We start from the raw sequence: 27905 nt of genomic DNA on the forward strand, positions 1-27905 counted from the left end.
TCGTCAATGGGGATCCCTCTACTATCTTTGAGGATTTATTTAAGACCAACTGTAGGGTAAGACCCAAACCTAAATTTCTAAGTTTAAACAAAATAAAAATGCAATCTAATTGTGGGATTTTTTTGTTTTTTTTGAACAAAATATATTATCTAGATTAGGTTAAGCTTTACAGTGGGCTAGTAATAATATGGTTCAAATTTGTCTTTGGCGAAAATCGAACCTAAAGACCTCTATTATATGTGAAGAGAAATATCAGTAAACTGTAGTACTAGATAGTATCTAATGGTTGGACTTAAAGCTAAAAAGTTTGGCTTTTACCCAAGCTAAACCCAAATTTGGGTTTTGTATTTGGCAGACCCAAATTTTTGGGGGCCCTACCTTTTTTTTTCTGAAAAGCAACGGGCGAATGATGTATTGAAGTGGCCGACAGATGGGTCCCTCACCTAGCAGAGTCCCAGCTGCAAAACAGTAACAGTTTAAGCAACTACGAGCCATTCGATTTGTGGGCCATTGGTGATCAACGGTCTAGGTTAAAATCCTTTCATGCTTTGCAATCTTTAAATTTTGATCTAATTGTTCATATATATATTTTTTCAAATCTAACGGTAAAATAAATCCAACTACTGAAATTTAAATTCAACGTCAAAAATTATTTTATTTAGAACATATCCATTATACATTTGGATGGTTGGTGTGGTTTGTTCGGTTTTGAATTTTTTGTTGAAATTTAATTTTTTTAATGTCAAAACACTTGTCAAATTAAATTAAAATAATATAATTCAAAAGTAAAAAATTTAAAAAAAAATCCTACCGAAAAAAAATTAGGGTTAAAACTATATTCCACCACAATTAGTACATTTTAGGCCATGAAATTTAGATCTTGATGGTTGGGTGATATTCACTTCATAGACTTAAATTCTGTCTTTTGATGGACTAAATATTTGGGTTTGGGTGTAAAGGTTGGAGCTGGTCTAAGGACTTTAATGAAATCTTATATTTCTAAACGAGTATTGCCTCATATGAGAAAGTCCTTATAGTATAAATCTTAAATTTGAAGTTTACATAATTTTATGTGATACTTTCATTGGAAGCTAATTCTTTTAGTTAATTTAACTTGATTTTATTGTAAAATATTTTTTTGTGAACATTATTACCCAAAAAAGTTCAAAATTCTCGAAGCCAAATTTTATTCTTTAGAACTACAATAGCTTTCATTATTGGCTATGTCATGGTCTATTATTTCTGATCAGAATCAGACCTGGACTCTTTGCAACGCTTGGTCAACTAAATGAATTATTAATTAAAAGTAGCTTGATAATCATTTTGTTTTCAATTTTTAATTTTTAGCTTATACTTTTCTATTATGAAATTAATCAAAATGGTTCATGAAATTGGCATAATTAATCATTTCGGTTCCTGAGATTTGAAATTGCTAGAAGTGATCCCTGAGTTTGTTAACTATCAATTATTTTGATCATTCGATTAAAAATCTCTATTGAATAAGAAGCATGTTTATACCATATTTAGGGCCTCGTATTTAGACCTCGTATAAATACTCGGGGGACTTAAATGTAATTATGTGATAAAGGAAGGGGCAAATATGTAATAAGTGAGGAGTCCTTATTCTATAAAAGGACCCCTCACCCTCACAATTAGAAAAAGGCCTCACTCTCACTCTCGAAAAAGCCAAATTCTTAGGCCCTCTCACCCTCTCTCAACGCTCTCACTCTCAGAGCTCTCTCTCCTTCAAATAAATACAATCAGTGTGGACGTAGCACAAACCTTGGGGTGAACCACGATACATCTTGTGTTATTTACATTTCATGCAGATTCACGGTCGGATTTACGTTGTTCCAAGACCTCCGGTTTTGTGCATCAACATTTGGCGCCGTCTGTGGGAAACGACACGAAAAGTTATGTCGGTTCTCTCTCAATTTTTCATCTCCGCCGTGAATCTGCAGAAATCCAAGAACCCAAAAACCTCACTTTTTGGGTTTCTCCAGAAAACTTTCGCAGACCTCCAACCACCTCTGCCTCCTCTCTCAGTCAGTCAACACGGAAACCAAAGATTTCAGCTGCAAATTCACCTGCTTTTGCAGCCCATCCACGCCACCATGTCCTCATATTTCCACCGAGTTCCAAAGTGCTCACCAGAAAAAATGATGGCTTCCATGTCTTTCTCTACAACTTTTTCAACACCTTTACAGATTTTTCTCAAGCAAAAACAAAAATAAGCACGAATTCTTTAGCTTTATGCCCTCCCATGGCGTGTTGGATCAAATCCTCACTTGGGTCTCCTAATCGGCATTTTTTCGAAATGGGTGGTCTTTCCAATCGGAGAATTTTAATGGGTTTCTGATCAAATCTTGGTCTTTGGTTGTCTATGCTAAAGCAGCTACAACAACATCTCTATATATCTCTCATGTCCCTCATCTCTATCTTGTCCCTCATCGCTCAGCCTGACACATCAATCAACACACCCAACTGAAAGAGGGATAGTTTCGTGATTACCCTGATTCCGCCATGGGCATTCCCTGCGACGACATCGTCGTTATCAAGCCGAGGAAGGCTCCTGATGAGCCATCCGTCCTCACCGTCAACTGTCCCAACAAGGCCGGCCTTAGCTGCGATTAGGAGAGGTTAAAGGATCAGCTCTCGTCCGCGTGCCCGTCGTCGTGCTTCTTCTCATTTTATCTCAATCAAATCTCCAACGTCCCAACGCCTTCTTCGGTCTATCTGTTGAAGTTTTGGTGCCACGACCAGAGAGGCTCACTCCACGATGTTTGAGCCATTGTGCGATTTGGGCAAGAATTTATGGGATCTCGCGGTGGCCCAGATGGTTTATGATGATGTTGTTGGGGTTGGAGTGGTCGAGGAGATCAAAAATCAATGGCTTTTCTCAGTTTTCAGCATCTGTCAATTTGGCGGAGGAACGAAAGATGCCAAAATTAACTGCTGAGAGTACCTGGGATTTTGAGATGTGATTCATTATTGTATCTGATAAACAACTTAGAATTGTCTCTGCCACGTGTTCCACACCGAGTGCATTGACAGGGGGCTGGAGTATAATGATCATCATCATCACCATCACGACGAGGACAATCACAAAACTTGCCCGCTCTGCAGGACTCCATTATTGATGTCATTGTAGAAGCGGAGCCTGAGTTGGGACCTTGCAGGCTTAAAAGGGACGGTCAAATAAGAGGCTTATTTCACTGAACAAAGTTAAACAGCATGAAAAAGGAGATTCAATGTGCGGAGATCCAGTATGGAACTGGTGCAATTTCAGGTTTCTTCCACCAGGACCATGTCCAAGTCGGTGATCTTGTTGTTAAGGATCAGGACTTTATTGAGGCAACCAAAGAGCCTGGAGTCACGTTTGTGGCAGCTAAGTTTGATGGTATTCTTGGACTTGGATTTCAACATATCTCAGTTGGAGATGCTGTTCCTGTCTGGTATAATTTGGTCAATCAAGGTCTTGTTAAATAACCAGTTTTCTCATTTTGGTTAAATCGCAATACAGAAGGGGAAGAATGGGGTGAGATTGTCTTTGGTGGGGTTGATTCTAGTCATTTCAAGGGTGAGCATACATATGTTCCCGTGACTCAGAAAGGCTACTGGCAGTTTGATATGGGTGATGTCTTAATTGATGGTGAATCATCTGGATTTTGTGCTAATGGCTATTCAGCAATTGCTGACTCATGCACCTCCCTATTGGCTGGACCAACGGAAGTATGGAGAGGTGGTGGAGGCTGTGATCATGAGGGATCGTGCAAAAGGGGAGATAAGATTAATGTACTTATCATTCCTTGTCTGCCATCTACAAAAGAGAAAAGAAGACAGAAACAAAAGCAAAAGTAAAGCAGAAAAGGAAAAGAGAAAAGAAGAAGAGAGGAACATGGAGACATTTCAAAAGCAAGGAATAAACACCCCACCAGAATGATGTATTTTTTTTATCTTTCGGAAATATCTGTATAAACCCCATCAGAGGGTAACTAAAAAAAAATAGCAAAGCCCAAAACAAATGGGCTGCCATGTTGTGGAGGGCGAAGGCTCATAAGCCCGAAATAGCACCAACCAGGTGATCAAAAGTACGCCTAGTACTCCACAATTATTCGGCAACCCACCGCTATTACCACCAACCAGGTGATCAAAAGTACGCCCAGTACTCCAAAATTATTCGGCAACCTGCCGCTATTACCACCAACCAGGTGATCAAAAGTATGCCCAGTACTCTAAAATTATTCGGTAACCCGCCGCTATTACCACCAACCAGGTGATGAAGTGTACAACCCGTACTCTAAATATCATTTGGCAACTAGCCATTCATGCCACCAACCAGGTGATGAAATGTAAACCCGTACTCTAATATCATTTGGCAACTAGCCATTCATGCCACCAACCAGGTGATGAAATGTACAACCCGTACTCTCCTTCATGCCACCAACTAGGTAAACAAAAGTACGCCCAATACTTCAAATTATACATGAGCATTACTCATGTCAATCATACATAAACATTCATGAGCATCACTCATATCAATCATACATAAACATTCATGAGCATCACTCATGTCAACATTCATAAGCATCACTCATGTCAACATCCATGAGCATCACTCATGTCAATCAAACATTCATGAGCATCACTCATGTCAATTAAACACTCATGAGCATCACTCATGTCAATCAGCTTCAAAAGCTTCATTTACAAAAGCTCTAGCTTCAAAAGCTTCATTTACAGAGCTCCAGCTTCAAAGCTTCACTTGCAAAGCTTCATTTACAAAGCTTCAGTGCAGGATATACAAATACCACCTCCGAACAACCGCCACTTCGGCCCATACATGGATTCAATTTGAAGTCTCTAGCTAACAGACTCTATTGACTGAAGACTTGAGGGACTACACTATACACCATATATTGGGCCTCAACTAGGCCTCATGAAAAATACTTGGGGGACTCTAGCCCATTATTTATGTATTGAGGAGCGAGCCCTTATTTTATAAAAGGGATTCCCTCACCATCATTAGAGCAGCATCAACTATAGCCCATTATTCATGTATTGAGGAGCGAGCCCTTATTTTATAAAAGGGACTCCTTCACCATCATTAGAGAGCAACGCCGCCAGCTGAGCAACCGTCTCGCCGCGAGCATCAACTCTAGCCCATCATTTATGTATCGAGGGAACGAGCCCTTATTCTATAAAAGGGACTCCTCACCATCATTAGAGAGCATCAACTCTAGCCTATCATTCATGTATTAAGGAGCGAGCCCTTATTCTATAAAAGGGACTCCCTTATCTTCAAACGCCGCAAGCCGAGCCAACCAAGGCGCCATAAGCCACGAGCTGAGCAGCATCGCAGCATGTGCTACTTCTAATTGAGCGTCATTTCAGATTGAGCACCGCCTCATATCAAACATCAGTTCAAGATAACATCTAGTTACTTCGGCCCACACATGGACTGAATTTCAAGTCTCCAGCCAAAAGACTCTCTTGACTGAAGACTTAGGGGACTACTGTTTATACCATATTTAGGGCCTCGTATTTAGACCTCGTATAAATACTCGGGGGACTTAAATGTAATTATGTGATAAAGGAATGGACAAATATGTAATAAGTGAGGAGTCCTTATTCTATAAAAGGACCCCTCACCCTCACAATTAGAAAAAGGCCTCACTCTCACTCTCAAAAAAGCCAAATTCTTAGGCCCTCTCACCCTCTCTCAACGCTCTCACTCTCAGAGCTCTCTCTCCTTCAAATAAATACAATCAGTGTGGACGTAGCCCAAACCTTGGGGTGAACCACGATACATCTTGTGTTATTTACATTTCATGCAGATTCACGGTCGGATTTACGTTGTTCCAAAACCTCCGGTTTTGTGCATCAACAAAGCAAATGACAAAAATAACCTCAATTCAATAAATAATGGACCGTAATAATTTGACAAAAATTGAAGATAATTTTTTTTTTTTTTTACGAAATGATCATGTTGAATAAAATCAGAAATCTCAAAACAAAGTGAGGAATTGCATAACAATTTCAGATATCAGCTAAAAAGTAAAAAATAAATATAAACAAAAGAAGAAACGAAACTTCCGACGCTGTGGGCTGCGACTTTGACTGATTGAGAGTCCTCCATCCGCAGCTCCTTCGTCTTCCTCCCAAACCTTTTACCTTTCTTTCTTTCTTCTCCAAAACTAGCAAGCTGAGATTTCAACCTCTCTCTCTCTAAGAAGCAGCGGCATGCTTTTCCAAACTCAATCTGCAATTTAATCAAACAGCCACCGAATTTTCTCTAATCCGGTCAACGCAGAGATGCTTCGGATTTTGATCGGTCAACGCCAGCTGCTCACCTGAGCACCAACGGGCCCAACAGTGATGACGTCCTCCGCCCCTGTTTCTGTTTGGCTGATTCTGCTGTTTGGAACCTCCATAAGCTCGCTGCCAACATAGAAGGTATGTCTGTGTCTCTGTGTTTTTGAATTTGGGTGTGTTTGGTTGCGGGAATTGGAATGAACTAACGAATGAATGAATGAATGATTGGATTTGACAGGTGACGCATTGAACGCGTTGAAGACCAATCTAGCTGATCCAAACAATGTTCTGCAGAGTTGGGATCCGGCTCTCTACAATCCCTGCACCTGGCTTCATGTCACTTGTAATAGCAAAAACAGGGTTACTGTGGTGTAAGCAAACCCAACAAACACCTCCTTTTCAATTCAGTTCAATTCAATTCGATTCGATTCAGTTCAGTTCAATTCACTTGTAACAGCGGAAATAGCATTACGGGAAGTTTTTAACATTTTTGCTCCACCCAGTGATCTTGCCAATGCCAATCTCTCTGGTCATCTGGTGGCACAGCTTGGTGTGCTTTCCAAGTTGCAGTACTTGTAAGCATGTTTTTCGCTCTGATTTTTTGTTCGGGTCTTATCCAACTGTTCCATCACTATGCATTCGAATTGAAATTGGTATTGATACATGACTGATGAATTTCACAACTGCATTTGACATTATTGAAACACACTTTCTTGACAGGGAACTTTCCAATAATAGCATAACTGGAAACATTCCCGAAGAGATTGGGGGTTTGTCAGACTTGGTGAGCTTGGATCTTTACTTGGCAACCTTGCAAAACTGCGTTTCCTGTATGAACCCCCATCCCTTTGTTAGATAAAATCTATCGTCTTTCTTTTTTTATTTGATATGCTAATTATGCTGTTCGGCTCAACCCAATATTGTGGTCAAGGCATGTAGCTTGAGTTTTGACTTTTTCTAGGAGTGGGTCCTGAACAGTAAGGGGCCTTAACATCGGAATATTTACATAAATATACTAGCGATAGAACCCGCGCGATGTCGCGAGTTTTAAAACTTTGTTAAACGTATGCAAATATATTAAAATCTAATTATATCCATATCAAAGAAATATCTATTTACATCCTCATATTCAATAAGGGAAAAAGATATATATATAAATGTAGGATATATCACATATTAAAATTTGTCTACATCCATACCAAAGTCTATTTGCATCCTTACGTGTAATAATGAACAAAAGATAGGTATTTGAAGAATACATTACATAGAAAAAGTTGTGGATTAAGTTGTTCATACAAATACAATCATATAAAAATATATTCATTTTCCTTGTCCCAACTTTTCTACATTCAGTACTTCACTCTTCTTTCTTCTTTGTTTTTCTGTAGATGAGGATGTACATTTTTCCTCAAGTAATCTGTTCAAGATAAATTCATTGGTTAGGCTTCTGAATCATATGAGCCTTTAATTGGCTTATAAAAATGCTCATTTTTCATATGAGAAGGACAACCAGTTTAGAGTTTCGAAAGATAAATAAAAATTCCAATTCTCACCAAGAAAAAAAGCCGAAGAAATACAATGGGTTTAGATGAGAGACGAAGTCTTTACCAACTAACAAATGAAGTAAATCATGTTGTTCAATACTTGAGCTTCCAATTTAGTACACTTACATCTTCAATCTCCAACAAAACAAAACAAAAAAATTGAAAAATCATTTAGTATAATTGTCACAACATGTTGAAGATGCATGTACCCAACCAAATTGCTTCACCGTTCACCTATATCCTCGGTGCTATAAATTCGAATAAAAAACCAGTAAATAAAAGTGGTTAAGCAAAAACCCTCACTTCTCATTACATGTTGAAATTTCTTTAAGCTCTAAACCTACTCCCATTGTGTTACTTTTGTAGTGCATGTTGTGCCTTGGTCGTTCGTCAGTGCAGAAGTGAGATTCAGATTGTCTCACCAAACTACAGACCCACAGTTGAACAGTTTAAATTACAAGAAATAAATACACTGAGAAATTTACGAGGTTCGGCAAAAATCTGCCTACGTCCTCCAAGAGATATTGCTCTTCACTATGAGAATAACTAGTACAAGATACACTTGAGTTAAATTAACATAACCCAAACCCCAATCCTTTGTACCCTCACAGAATTTTACTAAGAGCCTCACTCTCTCCAAGAGTTTCTCACTCTCACTCTATATTTTCTCTCCTTTGTGTTCTCCTTCGGATGCTCTCTCAAATGCATTTCTAAATGCACAAATATTGCATCTAGTTATACGCATACACTAGCAACTATGCCAACAAACAAGACCCAAAAGTCTTAAGTTCACATGACATAATTATCACCTAGCCTACCTAGCATGCATCAAAGTCTATACCTAGTCTATAAAGTACAACTTTTCTCCATTTGTCATTTAATACATATAAAATAAAACATGCACAATAAAACATGCACAATTGTGTGCAAGCAACCATAAAGTCAAGTCTTGCTTCCAACTTTGCTTGTGGTAGTCACCATGTCTTCTCTTGAAACAAGACATCCATGCCATAACCGAAAGCCAAACACAAAGTGGTTACTGCCATTTCCCTGTAGCACTCAGAAAGTTACACTATCAAAATTGTTGCCAACTCATAAGTATATGAGCCAAGCACAACAGTGCATACACTACAAAAACCAAAAAGAAAATGCTGCAAAGGGGAAATTGGAAAATCATATCACCAGCAAACATTGCACGAAAGGCATCTGAAGAAGCAAGCAGGCAAGTTCTGTGAGCATACCATCTACCTGCAATTGGTCAGTAGAAATTTAAAGAGGTACTTTATGTTAACAATACAATCACACACGCTAATTGAATACTCTGTGATTAAGAAAAAGAAGAGGAACTCACGCTGTGCTTCTTGAAAACTGGCGAGAGAACTGGAACTGGGTTGGAAGAATGTACTGGAAGCAAATGGAACACCCCAGCTTTTTCAGCCTCGTCATGAAATAATATTAACAATTCGGTCAAGTATAAAACCATCTGCCAGTTATGGTTTTTGTAAATTATGTAGAAGCCAAATATCTAATAAATAGTCTAACAATAATTAAGTAATCTGGTTTAAGATTAATCAAAAAGCTTGGGAATTTCAGCTGTTAAATCACACCTCAGGCTGCAACTCGACAAAGTCTGCGAAATCACAATCCAAAATGCGATCTTCAGTCTTCCGGCCTCTGTTGCAAAAATTAATCCCACAGTCCCCAAAAAATAAAAAACTTGAAGTTTGATTTGAAATTAAAAATTCATTCTTTGAAGATAAATTCCAAAAATTTAAAATTATATGCGAGAGAGAGACCTTGTTAATATTCGGAGTTAGAGTGAGGAGTTCTCGAATTGGGAGCGGCGGGGTTTCGTTGCAAATTTTCCGAAGAAAATTTCCACGAATGAAGGGTCATCGCGATTTTTTGGCTGGAGGAAATGAGGTTTTAAGATTTTTGGAATTTTGAGTGAATGGACAGTGTGGCTGGTTGCGAGACAGAGAAAGAGAAGTTGGGGTGTTTTCGTCCCCTTTAATATCTGTTGTTGTTGCGATTATTTGTGATTTAATTAGCACTTTCTTTTCCACGAAATAGGCGCCCATACAACAACAGCTTGTCAGGGCGTATTCCCGTGACTCTGACTAACATTCAATCATTGCAAGTCCTGTGAGTTTCGTACACTTTCATCTCAGTAAGAGGGAGGAGAGGGAAGTTGCTAATTTCTCCGCCATCAGAGAATGCAAATAACATATAGTTTTGCCATGGAATGCAGGGATCTTTCAAATAACAATCTGACAGGGGATATTCCAGTCAATGGATCTTTTTCACTTTTTACTCCCGTCAGGTTTGTTGAACCCACTTTACTTTTTTTTTCTTTACCTTTTTTCCTGCGGTGGCTGTCCCAGCGGACGATCTAAATGATGTACTGACTGCTATTATTCATTTTGTAGTTTTTCCAATAATCCTCGTCTGAATCCACCTCCTCCCGTTTCTCCAACCCCACCAAGTTCTCCAGGTTTTTACAACTTATACTGTTCTTGTGATATTAACTCAAATTTATTTTGAGAACAGTTGAATATCAGAGTACTAGACTACAAAATAAGAATATTATTACACAAATAAGAATGGCAAAACGGTTGCAAAATTTAAAAACACTACATTGTGACACACTTGTTCTAAAGAAAATAACATGCATCCTATTTATAATAAATTATAACCTTAATCTCTAACAAATCCTAATTTTAACGGGCTGACCTCAAATCCTAAACTTATTACTTTCCAGCTGGCTCTGTTTTGTTTCACAGACACTTGTGATATCGACTCCAGTCCATTGGTAGTTAATGTTTTTTCTTGGTGTTTTTCTGTTAAATTTTTTTCATAGTACAACATTATTGTTGGAATCACTGCTGTAAAGATTCTAAGAAGATGGTAGTTAGGAAAGGAATGGATTGAGGATCCGAGAGGATACTCCTAAATTCCTATGAGTTTGAAGAAATGAATTAAAACAATGACATGTGAGAGGGAGTTCATCATATAACATCCGACTTTTAAGGATTTTTCATCTCGTTCTGGTTCATGTTGTGCAAATAACCCTTCCCTTTTAACTCTGGTGGTTCATATTAGGTGCCGGATTCGGTGAAATAGTGTCCGGATTCTGTATCGGTACGGACGTACCATTACTTTAGCGATTCGGTGGTGAATTCAGTGGTTCATCTAATCATATCTGATAATTTCTAATCAGATTACAGAAAAGAAAACGCACCTGTAATTTTTGGAAAGAGAGGAGCGAAACAACTGGAATTTTGGGAAGCTCGGTGCTTCTGGTTTTCATCGGGCAGAGAGAAGACGAAGAGGGAGAGGAAGAGAGAAAATATTACTTTCACTTTTTGGATTTAATTCTTTTGATTCGAACAAAATTTGTTGAATTGAGGTAGCAGATCTCTTGCAATCTACAACTCTCCAACAAAACAATGACTGTGTATTTCAAGTTTGTAAATTTTCACCTTTTTTTTTATTTTTCACCAGATAAGTTAATTTCTAGATTTGTTCAATTTGGACTGTTAGAGAGATTTGTAAAGGGTGGAGAGATCACGTGTTTGTACAAGTGGTGAGATTCTTATGTTAAAAATTATTAATAACATAAAAAATAAAATTTTCCACAATTTATATAATAACACGTGATGTATCACTTGTGTTACGATCACAAGGATAAAATTTTCAATATAATGGATCTAGAGTAAAGTACAAAAAATTACTTCAACTATTGGTGTCACGACACTTTCATACCTCATCTTTTAAAATTGATAATGTCATACCTCATCTTATGAATTTGTGTCCATGTTATACATTCCGTTAGGTTGGCGTGCATTTCTCAGTTAAATGCTGACGTGACTTGATCTTGGGGCAATTTTCTATTAAAAAATTATTAAAAACTAAAAAAAAATATTTAATATTTTTTAAATATTAAAAAAAAAAAAACCAAACAAACACTCAGTCAGTTCATCCCCTCCCCCCTTCTCTCTCTTCTTCCCCCTTCCTACAACTCCAACCCAGAAAAAAGAAGAGAGAAAAAATAAAAAACCAATTTGTCTTCCCCCTCCCCACCCCCTCTTCTCCCCGCACCCACTCTCCACACCCAACCACCCCACCTTCGCACCCAACCTCGCACCCATTACCTGCAACCCAAAAAAAAACAAAAAAACCCAGAAGAAAAAAAACCATATCCCGTTGAGGTGGAATCGGGAAGCCTTCGCCAGGCCGATTCCGAAGGTTGAGAACCTGGGCGCGAAGAAAATGGGGGGAATGGGTGTGGAGGGAAGAGGGTGGGTGCAGGGGGGACGGACGAACTGGGTTTCTTAAAACAAAAAACAAAAAAACCCAGAAAAAAATAATAATATCCCGTTGAGGTGGAATCAGACCTGCAGCGAACACAAGGAACTGTTGTCCAGAGATCCCGCCCAAAAGAGTTATGGGTTTACCAAACTCTGTTTGGGTACCAAGTATTGGAACCGGGTAATCTAGACCCTTCTCTGCGACTAGATCATATAATCTCCATAGCTGTCCAAAACGGACTACTATTGGATCCTCTTAAGTTGCTTTCCAGCGACTAGAGACGATAGGCGCATTGAAGAATTCTTCGATCGAGACTGCCAGATCAATAGCCGTCGTCAAGTATGCCTTCGCCAGGCCGATTCCGAAGGTTGAGAACCTGGGCGCAAAGAAAATGGGGGGAATGGGTGTGGAGGGAAGAGGGTGGGTGCAGGGGGGACAGACGAATTGGATTTCTTAAAACAAAAAAACCCAGAAAAAAAAAACCATATCCCGTTGAGGTGGAATCGGGAAGCCTTCGCCAGGCCGATTCCGAAGGTTGAGAACCTGGGCGCGAAGAAAATAGGGGGAATGGGTGTGGAGGGAAGAGGGTGGGTGCAGGGGGGACGGACGAACTGGGTTTCTTTTCTTCTTCTTCTTCTTCCTCCTTCTTTCTAGGTTTTTTTTTGGGGAGGGGGGGGACTGGGTTGGGTTAGGTTTTTTTTGTTTTTTTTTTTCTTTTTCTTCTTCCTCCTCCTCCTTTTTTTGGGTTGCAGGGGGTTGGGTTTGTGGTGGGGGGTTTTTTTTTTTTTTCCTTCTTCTTCTTCTTCCTCCATCTTCTTTCTGAGTTTGTTGTTAGGGGGGGGGGGAGAACTGGGTTGCAGGAAGATGGGGAGAGAGAGACGGGTGGGAAGGACGAACTGACTTGAGGTTTTTTTCTTTTTTTCTTTACTTTTCTTTATTATTTTAATATTTAAATAATATTAAATAATTTGTTTTAGTTTTTAATAATTTTTTATTAACTTTTTAATAGAAAATGGGTCTCGGATCAAGTCACGTAAGCATTTACCTGAGAAATTCACGCAAACCCTAACGGAAGGTATAACATTGGCATAAATTCGTAAGATGAGGTATGACATTGTCAATTTTAAAAGATGAGATATGAAAGTGTCGTGACACCAATAATTGAGATAGTTTTTTGTACTTTATCCATGGATCTATCAGCACTCTTTTCTTATTATGTTAGTGGAGGGACCCATCTGCAGTGTTGATATTTTTTATAGAAGATGTAAACAGTCGGTGACCCATAGCATTTCCCAAGTTCCATATTAATTTGACAATATTTATATTATTCTGATTAGAAATTTAACAGAATTAATTGTTTTTTATTTGTAACAAATAATTGCTTACAAATAATCAATTCTATTAAAAATAATTGCTTACAATAAACAATAACTATAATTAAAATGTATATATATTATAATTTTTTTTAATTTATATTTTTTAACGAATTGAGAACGAATCGAGCTAAATATCATATTGTCTATGTGTACACACTAACGAATAGTACTATAGGTTACAACCGAATTCCGTACCCGAACAGAATTACGAACTCGCACCGTGCCACTAATACTGCGGCTGTTGCTGGTGCTGCTTTGCTGTTTGCTGCTCCTGCAATTGCACTTGCTTATTGGCGACGAAGAAAATCACAGGATCATTTATTTGATGAACCTGGTTAGTGAACTATAAGAGTAATATAGCTTGATCAAGTTGGTGTTGTAGTTGTTGAATGGGATGCAGGTTTCACTCATCTACTGTCTTTGCAGCTGAGGAGGATCAAGAAGTTCATTTACGACAGCTCAAAAGGTTTTCTTTGCGCGAGCTACAAGTTGCGGATACCTTTAGCAACAAAAATATTATTGGTAGAGGTGGCTTTGGTAAGGTTTATAAAGGATGCTTAGCTTTGGCTTTTGGTAGAGGAGGATCAAAAGTATTATTGGTCGAGTTGGCTTTGGCTTTGGCAAGATTACAATTCAACAGTCCGGTCCCAAATGATATGCACATTGGTTCCGTTCCCTGTATACATGTAAGAAGCCTTCAGAGGACTAGAGAAGATCCATTTTGTATTTCAGTCATACCACACTTGTGCATATGTTTTGTCTTTGTTTTTTATTTTGTTTTTGTCTCATGTATTTTTTAGATCACAAAAATGGAGCTGGCGTTGTTTTAATTTTTATAGGGTTAACTGGCATTACGAAGTTATATGGTGCTAGCATGAATTAGGAAGGGCCATAAAAGTACTCGTTCCTGATGATTTATGTATCTATCCAGAAATTAGTTCAGATTGTCGAGTAAATAATCATTCTGAACTTATAACTCTCTATATTTTTTTAGTGTTCCTATAGATCCTATAGTTACGATAAGGACACTAGGTCAAGTGCATGGGTGTTTGTGGATAGATAGTGTTTGAAATTTCATTGTGATCATTGCAAGTGTGACTTTGTGGCACTACCCTTATAGGTACTTGAACTAAGGCATTAGGGGATCAAGAGATCACTTTGTGTCATTCCAACACAAGAATTCGAGCTTTGTCTAATCTCTTTAAAGTATCGCCAATGGGGATCCCTCTACTATCTTTGAGGATTTATTTAAGACCAACTATAGGGTAAGACCCAAACCTAAACATTTGAGTTTAAACAAAATAAAAATGCAATCTAATTGCGGGACTTTTTTGTTTTTTTGAACAACAAATATTTTCTACACGAAAAGGGTGGGAGATTAGGTTAAGCCTTACAGTGGACTAGCAATAATATTGTTCAAATTTTCTTTTGGCGAGAATCGAACCTAAATACCTCTCACTTATATGTGAAGAAGTAATACCACTAAACCGTAGTACTAAGTGGCATCTAATGGTTGCACATAAACCTAAAAAGTTTGGCTTTTGACCCAAGCTAAACCCACATTTGGGTTTGTATTTGGCTGACCCAAATTTTTGGGGGCCCTACTTTTTTTGTTTTTGAAAAGCAATGGGCAAATTATATTATATACTAAAAGAGAAAAACGCCTGAATCACTATTCATAGTACAGTGGATTTTCGATTTTGTCCTCGCTTATTTGTCTATTATTATAGCCTTGCCCCTATTGCTTTGCTGTCAAATGCTTAACAGTTTCGCGACGCGTGGAAATTCCGGAGCCTTCTTTGTTATTTTTCCCTCACCATTTGGCTGTTTCCTCGCCCACCGCATAATTCTTCTACTGCTGCCAATCCATAAACCACAACGCGAATCCGACCGCCTCTTCTTTCCCCTTCACTTTCACGGTTCCACCCCAACATCATCGGTAAGCTTTGAAACGTTTTTATGGGTGTGAGTTTCTGAATGCATGTCTAAACTTTGATTGGAATTTGGTTGTTTCCTTAATTCCCATCAACCCTTCTCACAACTTCATCTAAAATGCTCTGCATGTAAGATCTGTGTTCGTGTAGGTCATTTCAAAGGGATTTCAAGCTGGGTTGCAAAGATTTGATTCAAGTTTGTGGATTTGGGTAAGAAATTAAGAACCCCTAATCTTTTCTTAAGGTTTTAAATGCCACATGCATCACAATAATCCATTCAAAATCACAATTTTCCTCCGTGCTTCCTCCGTTATTTCTTCACCATCAACCTTGCGGCAACTTCCTTGCCGATTCGAGCTGCTCGACCATGACATGAACGCCGCCTCCACACGTTTGACTCGCTGTACGTCCTTGGCTTGCCGCTCTCCTTATCTCCCGGTGATTCATTCTCCTCATTGGATTCTATTTGGGTGAGTTCTTGGTTGATACTCGCCCCCATGATTTTTCAATTTGGTTTTTTTGGGTGTCTTTAGTCGTCGTGTTGATAAAAATTTTCTGCGTTTTTTTGCTTTTCGTTTGTGGTTTTTTTTTAAATTTTTTTGGGGGTTTGATGAATGAATTTGTGTGGGAGTTTTTGAAGTTTTATTAATTATGTTGTATTTGGGCCCCTGGGTAAGCTTAGAAACCTTTGTAGATGTCGCATGCATGTAGATTTTTCTTCAAACATATGAAGAATTGTTAGTCTGCTGTACAATTTCCTCTGCCACCCTTGGAAAATCAACATGCACAGACATTTTAGAATTCTTCATTTAAATTTGCAGGGTTCAGGACAGTTTTTCTTTTAAAGTTATGGGTTCTTTTGATATGATTTTTTTTTATTTGAATTATTCATTTAATTTTTGAGATCTTTTAGCAAATCTCCAAATTGACTCATAATGATTAGGCTTGAAACAGATGCTATAAATCAGTTTTGGTGGAGGAGTTGTTCCGCAGCCTCAGGAAAAATAGAGGAATGTTTTTGAAATAAGGTCTGATCGAAACTTTTGTATAAAATTTCACAATTTTTGAGTTTTAAGCCATTCAAATTCACATTTGCCTACATTAATATATTAAGTAGGTTACTTATTGATTTTTTTTTGGGATTTTCTGTTTTTCATGGTTTCCTAATCCTTTGTCCGACTTGAATGTGTAGCTAAGCATACCAGCAAATCAAAAGGTTTTTTGAGACGGAGGGGTGCTCTGGCTATTCCAATAGTTTCGGTACTGCTAGCATGGGTATTAATCATTGTGTTTGCCTGCTAGCGGCATAAGAAAAAGAGTAAAACAAAAGGTATGAGAAGTAGTCATCCCCTCTGAATTGTTTAACGGTTTGATCTAAATAAAAGCAATGCAATTTCATCTTAATGAATGTCTACAATTGGTTCATGTGATAGCACAGACTATACGGAGAGAGATGAACTTGAAGAAGCGAGGAGACACCCCGAGTTGCAATATTTCGGTCTGAGCACCATAATAGCAGCCACAGATAACTTCTCACCCATTAACAAACTCGGCCAAGGGGGTTTTGGCATTGTTTATTAGGTGAATCCCAATTCAGAAGTCTTACACATTTTACAATTGAATGATTTCTTCTAAGCATTATACAGTAATTTTGTTCTGTTTCTTATGTCTACTGTTTTTTTTTTTTTTTTTTTTTTTTTTTTTTTTTTTTTTTTTTATAAAGCATGAAAGCCTAATAGTAATACTGATTCATTACTTCAGGGCCACTTGCCAAATGGTCAGATTATTGCTGTAAAATATGTAGATTGCACTTGAACAAGGTTTGTTTCTCGAATCACATTCATTAGTTAGATTATTAATGTGCTTCGAGAGGGGTTTTCAATATGATTTTGTAATTTCCCTTGAGAACTGTTTACACGTTTCCATATGGGTTTTTTGAACTACAGAAAATTTTGTCATTCCTAAGATTTAATTGTTGTTATTGTATAGTTTAATTATTTTCCCCTAATATGATTGAATGGTAATTAGTTGTATAAATTTGGCTTTGACCGTTCTTTCTCCTCCTTGGGTTCTATTTCCGTCTCTGACCCCATTGAACTTCAGTTGAGCTCAAGTAAGCAGTCCTAGCGGCCAGCCTTCTTTTAGGTCACTCAAGGATAATTGGGATCAAATATTCGCATTTTCATTGTTTGAAGTAGGAAGCACCACTTTTTCCTCTAATTTTGTTTCTTCTGAAATTTAATGGTTCTGATTTGAATCATCTTGCAGAAGATTGAGAAACAGAAGGTTGGAGGACTAGATGATCAAGCATTGACTTATTTTTAAAGAAAAGGTAAACCACGAAAATCCCAAAGTGATATCCCACGACCTACAACTATTTTTGTATTTGATTAATTTAATTCTTAATATTTTTCCGCGTTGATTTATGTTGAACTATGTCTGAAAGGTGGCCTTTGTTCAGATTGAAATACAAAATTAAATCACATTTGATCAGTTAAATCACATCTATATTAATGTGCAAATTTGCAGGATATTGACTATAATATTCACTTAGTCAGTTCTCTGTATTATCCTTTCTTCAACAGGGGTTGAGAACAATATTTAATATGTAGGTTGAATTGATTGAATATTTGGTTTTGTTGGTTGAAAAGTTTAATATCGTTTATTTGTATGCTCTGATCTTTGGTTGACGCTGTTATGTGGAAAAGACCCCTTATAAAAGATTAGAGATGTAACTGGTACTTTGTCTATATTCCTGTAATTTGATTGTATATTGTTTTATTTACTTTTGTAGGTTAGAGTTTTTAATTTTTATGGGTTTATTGAATGCGTAATTCTCTAAGCATTCGAAAAGGTAAGATTTGGGAGAGTGAGAATTTGTAATTACCTTGAGAGGAATTCTTTTTATTGCATCTACAAAATATTTAACATCATCTACTAACAACGCTTTGGCTTTCCAGTAAACAAATAACAGAAGGACCTCCATACATTCATGAGCATCACTTTTATTTAGTGGATTACAATGAATTGTTATCTCACGTAGATAAAGTTGAAATTCTCATAGGTAATTAAACACATTTATAAATCTACATCTATATGCCATTTTTGTTTGCCAACATTTTTTCATCCTATAATCTTATAATATTGGATTGCCAAATTGCAAGATATTGTGGGACGCATCACATCAGTGCAACCAGACAGTTTTGAATCCCGCAGCATTGCGCGGGCTTCACTGCTTGTGATTTACTAAAGTGGCCGACAGATGGACCCCTCAGCTGGCAGGGTACCAGTTGCAAAACGGTAACATTTTAAGGGACTACGAGCCGTTTTATTTTTGGGCCATTGGTTTTTGGGCCATTGGTGATCAACGGTCTAGGTTAAAATCTTTTTTTGTTTTGCAATCTTTAGATTTTGATCTGATTGTTCATATTTTTTTTTTCAAATCTAATTGTAAAAAAAATCCAACTGCTGAAATTTAAATTAAATGTCAAAATAATAAAATAATTTTTTAGAACATATCCACTTTACATTTGGATGGTGTGTGTATTGAAGTTTGGTTGGTTGGTGTGATTTGTTCGGTTTTGAAAATTTTGTCGAAATTTAATCATTTAATGTCAAAATACTCGTCAAATTAAATTAAAATAATATAATTCAAAAGTACAAAAAAAATTAAAAAAAATCCCACCAAAAAAATTAGGGTTAAAACTATATTCCACAACAATTAGCATTTTAGGTCCTGAAATTTAGGTCTTGGTATTTGGGTGATATTCACTGTTCATAGACTTAAATTCCGTCTTTTTAATGGTCTTTTAAAGGGGTGTGTAGTCAAATTAGGATTTGATAGCATTTTGATGGATTTTAAAATCTAAGTGCATTCAATTAGGATTTTAAAAGATTTTGAAATCATAGTGTAGTCAAATTAGGATTTTATAGGATTTTAAAGAATACATCAAAATCCAAGGATAGTCGATTAGGATTTTAAATGAGTCTGCAGATGTCTAGGTGTAGTGAAATTACCAAGGATTTGCTAGGATTTTGATGAGTGATGGATTTTAATGGATTTGAGGGTTTGTGGTATAAATACCAAATGTTATCCAACCCTTACCCCTCAAATTTCTTTTCACACCAGAGGAACAGTCTTCTCCATTTGAGAGGACCTACTGTGAACTCAGCCGACTTGGACTTCTATGGCTGGTCGTGAAATCTTTGCAAGCATGAGAAGATGTCCCAGCACCACCAACTTATTTTTTTCTTTCTTCACCGACTACCCAAACATCTCACGTAAATTCCCTTGCTGACTCTTCCTTTCCCTTCAACTACTTCCTATCTCTGTTGTACTTTTATTTACAGAATACACCTTGTTCAATTTTGCTTTGGTGCCTTTGAAATGTCACCATTTATTATTAAAACCAATCAACGTCACTCTCGAAACACGTATTATTTGGCTTGGGTTGGATCAATTCATCCAACCTGTATACATTCTAAACATTATTAATTTGTGCTATTACTACGGTATGAAAATATGCAATTAACTAGTCCTTGGATTGAGGATCGTGATTTCAGACAGTGTAGTAGAATACACATAACAATTAGGGTTTCAATTGCAGAGAGTTGGAGAGGTTAATCTCAGCCACAGAGTTTCATTAAAAATGATCTGACGGCATTGTATGTGATTTCTAAATTTTTTTAAAATCCTAGGAAATCCAAGAAAGAATCCATACAAATCCATACAAATCTATAAGAGAAATCCACATAAATCTGTCAAAATCCATATGGAATTGTAGAGTCCATTAAAATCCTTTAAAATTTGTCACCTAAACAAAATCCATTAAAATCCTCTAAAATTCAAATTGATTACACCCCCTAAATATTTTGGTTTGGGTGTAAGGGTTGGAGTTGGTCTAAGGACTTTAATGGAATCTTTGAATTCCTATAAGTGTATTGCCTCATAGCGAACCGGGATCCTCGCAGGATCCATTCCCTAGGGATCCCGCAATTCTATCCGTTCATCGTATATCATGCGGTCAGTTTTCGTTAGGTACTATTTACATTCGAATTTTAAATTTTAAATTTTAAATGATTTCTAACCGCACGATATACGATAAACGAACAAGATTGCAAGATCACTAGGGAATGGATTCGACGAGGATCTTGGTTCTACAATAGCTTCACTATTGGCTATAGCTTATGTCATGGTTTATATTATAGCTCATGTCATGGTTTATTATTTCTAATCAAAGTTAGACTTCGACTCTTTGCAACCCTTGGTCAACTAAATGAGTTATTAATTAAAAGTCGTTTGATAATTATTTTGTTTTTAATTTTTAATTTTTAGTTTTTACTTTTCTGTTTTGAAATTAGCCAAAATGGTCTCTGAAATTAGCATAACTTCTCACTTTGATTCCTGAAATTTAAAATTGCCAGAAGTGATTCATGAGTTTGTTAATTATCAATCATTTTGATCATTATGTTAAAAATATCCATTAAATAAGGAGCAAATAACAAAATAACCTCAATTTAATAAAAAATGGGCCATAATAATTTGATAAAAATTGAGTGTAATTTTGTTTTTTCATGAAATGATTAAAATAAGGGAACTTTAATGAAAAGTTTATAGTACTGTTCACTTTAACGAAAAATCATATTTTTACAATAAAAAGTTAATCCTGGTACTATTCATTTTACCCATTATTTTGTCATTATCATTAAAACTCAAAGTTTTCAAACCATTTTTATTAATTTTTCTTTAAAACAATTTATAGTGGATTAAACCAGAAATCTCATTTTGAGTGAGGAGTTGCATAGCAATTTCAGGAATCAGCTGAAAAGTAAAAAATAAATATAAACAAAAGAAGAAACGAAACTTCCGACCTGGTGGGTTGCGACTTTGGTTTGGTATTGCTGTGCTTTGAAAAAAAACTGTTTCTGCTGTGCTGTGAGAATAAGCAGCTGTGAAATAAAACAGCAGAGTGTTTGGTAAATTTTTTTGTAAAAATGCTTTTGAAAAAAAAAACAGTATTATAGTGTTTAGTAAACTTTTATGTAAAACAGATGTGAAAAAAAAAAAACCGATTTTTCAAAGTTGGGTTTTGCAGCTTCCTGTTTTTGGTTTTTTTCACACAAAACTGTAAAAAAAAAATGTGAAATTGAATGTTTACCAAATACAATAAAGCTGCCAGCTTTTTTTTATACCATTTTTTTTCAGAATTACCACCGTACCAAATCAGGGCTTAAACTGACTGAGAGGTCCTCTATCCGCAGCTCCTTCGTCTTCCTCCCAAGCCTTTTACCTTTTCTTTCTTTCTTCTCCAAAACTAGCAATCTGAGATTTCAACCTCTCTCTCCAAGGAGCAGCGGCATGCTTTTCCAAACGTAATCTGCAATTTAATCAAACAGCCACCAAATTTTCTGGAATCCGGTCAATGCAGAGATTCTTCGGATTTTGATCGGTCAACGCCAGCTGCTTACCTGAGCTCTAACAGACACAACAGTGATAACGTCCTCCACCTCTGTCTCTGTTTGGCTGATTCTGCTGTTTCGCTTCTTTCACCTCCACAAGCTTGCTGCCAATGTCGAAGGTATGTCTCTGTGTGTTATTGAAATTGGGAGTGTTTGGTTGTGGGAACTGGAATGAACTAATGAATGAATGACTGGAAACATTCCCGAAGAGCTTGGGGGTTTGTCAGACTTGGTGAGCTTGGATCTTTACTTGGCAACCTTGCAAAACTGCGTTTCCTGTATGAACCCCCATCCTTCTGTTAGATAAAATCTATCGTCTTTCTTTTTTATTCGATATGCTAATTTGCTTTTATTAATTGTTCCATTGGAGTGACTTTCTTCCTTAAAGTCCTTGTGCCGGATGCATATAATTTATAGTATGATCCCTGGTTTCAAGATTCACAAGAAGGGAACATCCAATCATTGCAAGTCCTGTGAGTTTCATACACTTTCATCTCAGTGTAAGAGGGAGGAGAGAGAGAGACAGAAGTTACTAATTTCTCCGCCATCAGGTATTGTTTGGTATGTAGACGAGAACGGAACGGGACAGGATGGGACGGAATGGAGAGAGAGAGCAAAGATGCTCTCGGATGGAAACAAGGAGGAAGAAGAATGAGACGGAGAAATTATAATTTTGTGTTCCACGGATTTGGAACGAGTCATTCCAGGGAAAAAGGGGAAACAAAAATTCATCTAAAATTCGTTCCGTGAAACAATACGTTTCACCCGTTTTAGGTGAACCAAACATGAGACGGAACGTCTCATTTCACTCTGTTCCGTCACGTTTCACGTACCAATCGGTACCCCAGAGAATGCAAATAACATATAGTTTTGCCATGGAATGCAGGGATCTTTCAAATAACAATCTGACAGGGGATATTTGTGGTGCCCTTTTCGTGCCCTCCTGTTTTTGTGGTTACGGTTAAGCCACGTCAACATTTTATATTACTATTTCTTTTTGTTTTATTATTTTTATAAAAAAATAATATAAAATATTAACGTAGCTTAACCGTGACCACACAAAACAGGAGGGCACTATTTGTGGTGCCCTTCCCGTGCCCTCCTGTTTTTGTGGTTACGGTTAAGCCACGTCAACATTTTATATTACTATTTCTTTTTGTTTTATTATTTTTATAAAAAAATAATATAAAATATTAACGTAGCTTAACCGTGACTACACAAAACAGTATGACACGGAAAAGGTACCGAAATAGGAGGGCAGACAATCCAAGTCCTCCGGTCAATGGATCTTTTTAACTTTTTACTCCCATGAGGTTTGTTGAAGCAACTTTACTCTTTTTCTTTACCTTTTTCCTGCGGTGACTGTCCCAGCGGACGATCTAAATGATGTACTGATTGCTATTCTTCATTTTGCAGTTTTGCCAATAATCCTCGTCTGAATCCACTTCCAGCCTCACCACATCCAGGTTTTTACAACTTGTACTGTTCTAATGTTCTTGTGATATTAGCGCAAAATTATTTTGAGAATTGGCTCTGTTTTGTTTCACAGACACTTGTGATATCGATCCAGTCCAGTAATGGTTAATGTTTTATTTTTGGTGTTTTTCTGTTAAAACTTTTCATAATGGTTAATGTTTTATTTTTGGTGTTTTTCTGTTAAAACTTTTCATAATATACCATTACTGTTGGAATCACTGCTGTAAAGAATCTAAGAAGATGCTAGTTAGGAAAGGAATGGATTGAGGATCCGAGAGGATACTCCTAATTATGTGTTGTACTATTTCTGTGAGTTTGAAGAAATGAATAAAAGAATAATGTTAGCGAGACCAAAAATTTTAAACGGTTGTTGATGATTGAATTATTAATTAAGTGTCGATTATTGTGTTTATTTCTTATTGGTGACACATTATTTGGTTTGGCGATTCAGTGGTGATTATAATCATCTACAATAATTAATACGCACTGATAATTTTTGGGAACAGAGGAGTGAAAAAACTGGAATTTTGGGAAGCTCGGTGCTTCTGGTTTTCATCGAGCAGAGGGAAGACGAAGAGGGAGAGAGAGAGAGAAAATACTAAGTTTAAGGAAATGGTTGAGAGACCAAAGTTTTAAATCAAATTTACGAACCAAATGATGTATCATCATTAAGAAACAAGCATGTATACTTAATTAATAATTCAATCATCTACAACCACATCATTTGGTTTAATATTTTTGATCTCCCTAGCATTATCAGTAGTTTAATTGTAATTTTTTTTTTATGGAGGCACCGATCAACAGTGTTGATTTTTTAGAGAAGATGTAAAGAGTCGGAGGCCCATAGAATTTCCCAAGTTCAAATATTTATATTTTTTTGTCAAACGATAGATTTTATTAGATTATATGTTAGGTTAGTCATCGACGGAGTTTGAACCTACGCCGTCATGCAATGACGCAACACATTTCCACCACTGTGGTAAATGGTCACTTGTATTTGAGAATATTTATATTATTCTAATTTGAAAGTTAAGTGAATTAATTATTTTTTATTTGTAAACAAATATTTGCTTGCAAGTAATCAATTCTATTAAACAAAAATAATTGCTTACAATACAATAAACAATAACTATAAATATTATTGTAAAATGTATATTATAAATATTTTTAATGTATATTTTTTTACGAATTGAACTGAATATGATAATGTCTGTGTATTCTCTAACATAATGTTACTATAGGTTACTATCGAATTCCGTATCCTAACCGAATTGCGAACTCGAATCGTAACATGTATCTGGAAACTATGGGTGGCACTGGTACTGGGGCTATTTTTGGAGGGGTTGCCGTTGGTGTTGCTTTGCTGTTTGGTGCACTTGCAATTGCATTTGCTTATTGTCGACGAAGAAAACCACAGGATCATTTCTTTAATGAACCTGGTTAGTGAACTATTAAGATTAATATAGCTTGATCAAGTTGGTGTTGTAGTTGTTGCATGGGATGCAGGTTTCACTCATCTACTGTCTTTGCAGCTGAGGAGGATCCAGAAGTTCATTTACGACAGCTCAAAAGGTTTTCTTTACGCGAGCTACAAGTTGCGACGGATACCTTTAGCGACAAAAATATTCTTGGTAGAGGTGGATTTGGTAAGGTTTATAAAGGATGCTTAGCTGATGGAACTCTGGTTGCTGTAAAAAGACTAAAAGAGAAGAGAACCCAAGGCGGGGAGCTACAGTTCCAAACGGAAGTTAAAATGATTAGCATGGCTGTCCACCGCAATCTGCTTCGTCTGCATGGTTTTTGCATGACACCAACAGAAAGGCTGCTTGTATATCCTTATATGGCTAATGGAAGTGTGGCATCACGTTTAATAGGTACTCATCTAGATTGTATGCTGCGTTGATGAATCTTTTTGTTTTCACGATATTAAAAATTATTTGGATTACATTGATAATTTGAATTTAAAAACCCGACCAATTTGGTTTGGAGTATCAACACTGATTTTCTATAATGTATTTTTTTTCCCTTCCATTTTAAGTTACCTTCTTGCTGATTTTCTTTCTATTTAATTTGAAAAGAATGACGAGATGACCTTTTTTGGGTAAGACTGGTGGCATGATATGTGTTAGACCATATTACCTGTTGTTTGTGATTTGAAACTCTACTCTCAAAAGTTTGTGGATATATTAATAATTATTATTGTAGATCGTCCAGAAGGACAACCTGCACTTAATTGGCCAGTAAGACAACGCATTGCATTGGGATCTGCAAGAGGCCTTGCTTATTTACATGACCACTGTGATCCAAAAATTATTCACCGTGATGTGAAAGCTGCAAACATATTGTTGGATGAGGAATTCGAAGCAGTTGTTGGAGACTTTGGGTTGGCTAAACTCATGAACTACAAGGATACACATATTACCACAGCTGTACGTGGCACAATTGGTCATATAGCACCAGAGTACTTTTCAAATGGAAGGTTTTCCGAGAAAACTGATGTTTTTGGATACGGAGTCATGCTTCTTGAACTCATCACTGGTCAGAGGGCTTTTGATCCTCAGCCTGAGAGTGATGATGACGTCACGTTACTTGATTGGGTATGCATTTACGTCTTTCTGTTTGTGAAAATTTTTTTCAATATGATCACGGGATGATACATCACGTATCATTATACAAATTATGGAATATGTGTGTTAAAAAATTAATAATTTAAAAAAATAAAATTTCTTATCACTTATATAAAAATACGTAATGTATCACTCATGTTCTGATCACAAGGAAAAAATTCTACTGTTTGTGTATGTAGCTAATTTAATATTATATGCAAGGTTATTTCCCAACAACATTTGATATCTTTCATATTTTATATCTAAAGAGACGTAATGTTGTTGAAATTCAACGATATTCTAGCTTCAATCTATTTTGTGTCCCTAAGTCCAATTCTTGGAAATTATCAAAGTTTCAATACTCAGATTGTTAAAGAAATGTTATATAATATACCGTAATTTAGGCGTTTCTCGTGTTACCAATGTCGCTACTTATTTTAGACGAAAATAATGGGTCTCCACACTTAACGATTTTATTTCAAACTGTTAATTTCTTATGACATTCTTAATCATTCCCTATGGAACACTTCTGCATGCATTTTAGTTAGTTCTTTGGAAATATGATTTAAAAACCTATTATTATTTATACAACTGCCAAATTCCTGTTTGATTAATGTAAAAATCACTTGTCTTTTTGGCCGAAATGTTGAAAACAGTCAGAGGTTAATTATTACATTTCCTTGGTAATTGTTACTATTGTTGTTGCTTCTTTTACCAATATATTGGCGTTACTGTGATTTCTTGAAAAATTTGGCATATGTTTTTTGTTGATCCTAATTTCCTCATCATCACTTTATTCTCCTATCTTGGCCTCTCGCTTCTTTCTATCCTCTCTATTTGCATATTTTTCTTATCTTTGCATTATATCAATATTTGAATGACGATACATTTTTGTATGCAGTTTGATTTTCTAGAGAAAATTGCGGCCCTTCAAATTGTGAACATTACAACACATTTTTACTCTCCTTGGTGCCCTCACCTTTTGTTTCAAATTGTAGAACTATCTGACGTTTTCCTTTTTATTTTAACTAAAACAATTAGGTCAAAGGACTAATGAAAGATCAGAGGGTGGAAATACTTGTTGATGCTGATCTAAATGGAAATTATATTGACGATCAAGTGGAGCAGCTGACCCAAGTAGCTCTACTATGCACACAAGACTCCCCAGGGGAACGGCCCAAGATGTCAGAGGTTGTCCAGATGCTGGAAGGCGATGGTTTGGCTGAAAGATGGGAAGAGTGGCAGAACGAGATGTTCCGCCAAGATTTCAACCCTATTCATCACCAAAGTACTAATTGGATCATAGTAGACTCAACTTCTCATATTCCTCCGGATGAGTTGTCCGGTCCCAGATGATATGCACGTTGGTTCCGTCCCCTGTATACATGTAAGAAGCCTTCAGAGGACTGGAGAAGGTCCATTTTGTATTTCAGTGATACCACATTTGCATATGTTGTCTTTGTTTTCGATTTTGTTTTTGTCTCATGTATTTTTTAGATGACAAAATTGGAGTTGGTGCTGTTGTAATTTTTATAGAGTTAACTGGCATTACGAAGTTATATGGTGCTAGCAGGAATTAGGAAGGGCCATAAAAGTACCCGTTCCTGATGATTTATGTATCTATCCAGAAATTAGTCCAGATTGCCGAGTAAATAATCATTCTGAACTTATAACTATCTATATTTTTTAGTGTTCCTATAGATCCTATAGATAGGATAAGGACACTAGGCCAAGTGCATGGGTGTTTGTGGACGGATAGTGTTTGAAATTTCATCGTGATCATTGTAAGTGCGACTTTATGGCACTACCCTTATAAGTACTTGAACTAAGGCATTAGAGGATTAAGAGATCACTTTGTGTCATTCCAACACCAGAATTCGAGCT

The 27905-nt window shown here is 36.7% G+C and overlaps 2 long non-coding RNA genes and 2 pseudogenes across 16 annotated transcripts; all 4 read left to right on the forward strand.

The window, feature by feature from the left end:
* Positions 1-3219: 3219 nt before the first annotated feature.
* On the forward strand, positions 3220-3876 carry LOC103402290 (cyprosin-like; annotated as a pseudogene).
* Positions 3877-6299: 2423 nt separating this feature from the next.
* Positions 6300-27697, forward strand: LOC103402254 (BRASSINOSTEROID INSENSITIVE 1-associated receptor kinase 1-like; annotated as a pseudogene).
* LOC103401773 (uncharacterized) lies at positions 15173-18996 on the forward strand. 14 transcript variants are annotated; one of them, XR_011575893.1, is made up of 11 exons: positions 15173-15485; positions 15615-15690; positions 15838-15950; positions 16435-16508; positions 16673-16810; positions 16919-17061; positions 17242-17300; positions 17749-17812; positions 18275-18334; positions 18441-18544; positions 18645-18996. It is a non-coding gene; the product is annotated as an uncharacterized lncRNA (long non-coding RNA). The 14 variants fall into 14 exon arrangements; XR_011575903.1 differs by having other exon boundaries at positions 15252-15485; positions 16914-17061; XR_011575892.1 differs by lacking the exon at positions 18275-18334.
* LOC139192087 (uncharacterized) lies at positions 21917-22875 on the forward strand. 2 transcript variants are annotated; one of them, XR_011575906.1, is made up of 4 exons: positions 21917-22058; positions 22149-22217; positions 22310-22412; positions 22826-22875. It is a non-coding gene; the product is annotated as an uncharacterized lncRNA (long non-coding RNA). The 2 variants fall into 2 exon arrangements; XR_011575905.1 differs by having other exon boundaries at positions 22328-22412.
* Positions 27698-27905: the final 208 nt, after the last annotated feature.

Source organism: Malus domestica, chromosome 15 (genome assembly GCF_042453785.1).
Source record: "Malus domestica chromosome 15, GDT2T_hap1".
In the NCBI taxonomy this organism is placed as follows: domain Eukaryota; kingdom Viridiplantae; phylum Streptophyta; class Magnoliopsida; order Rosales; family Rosaceae; genus Malus; species Malus domestica.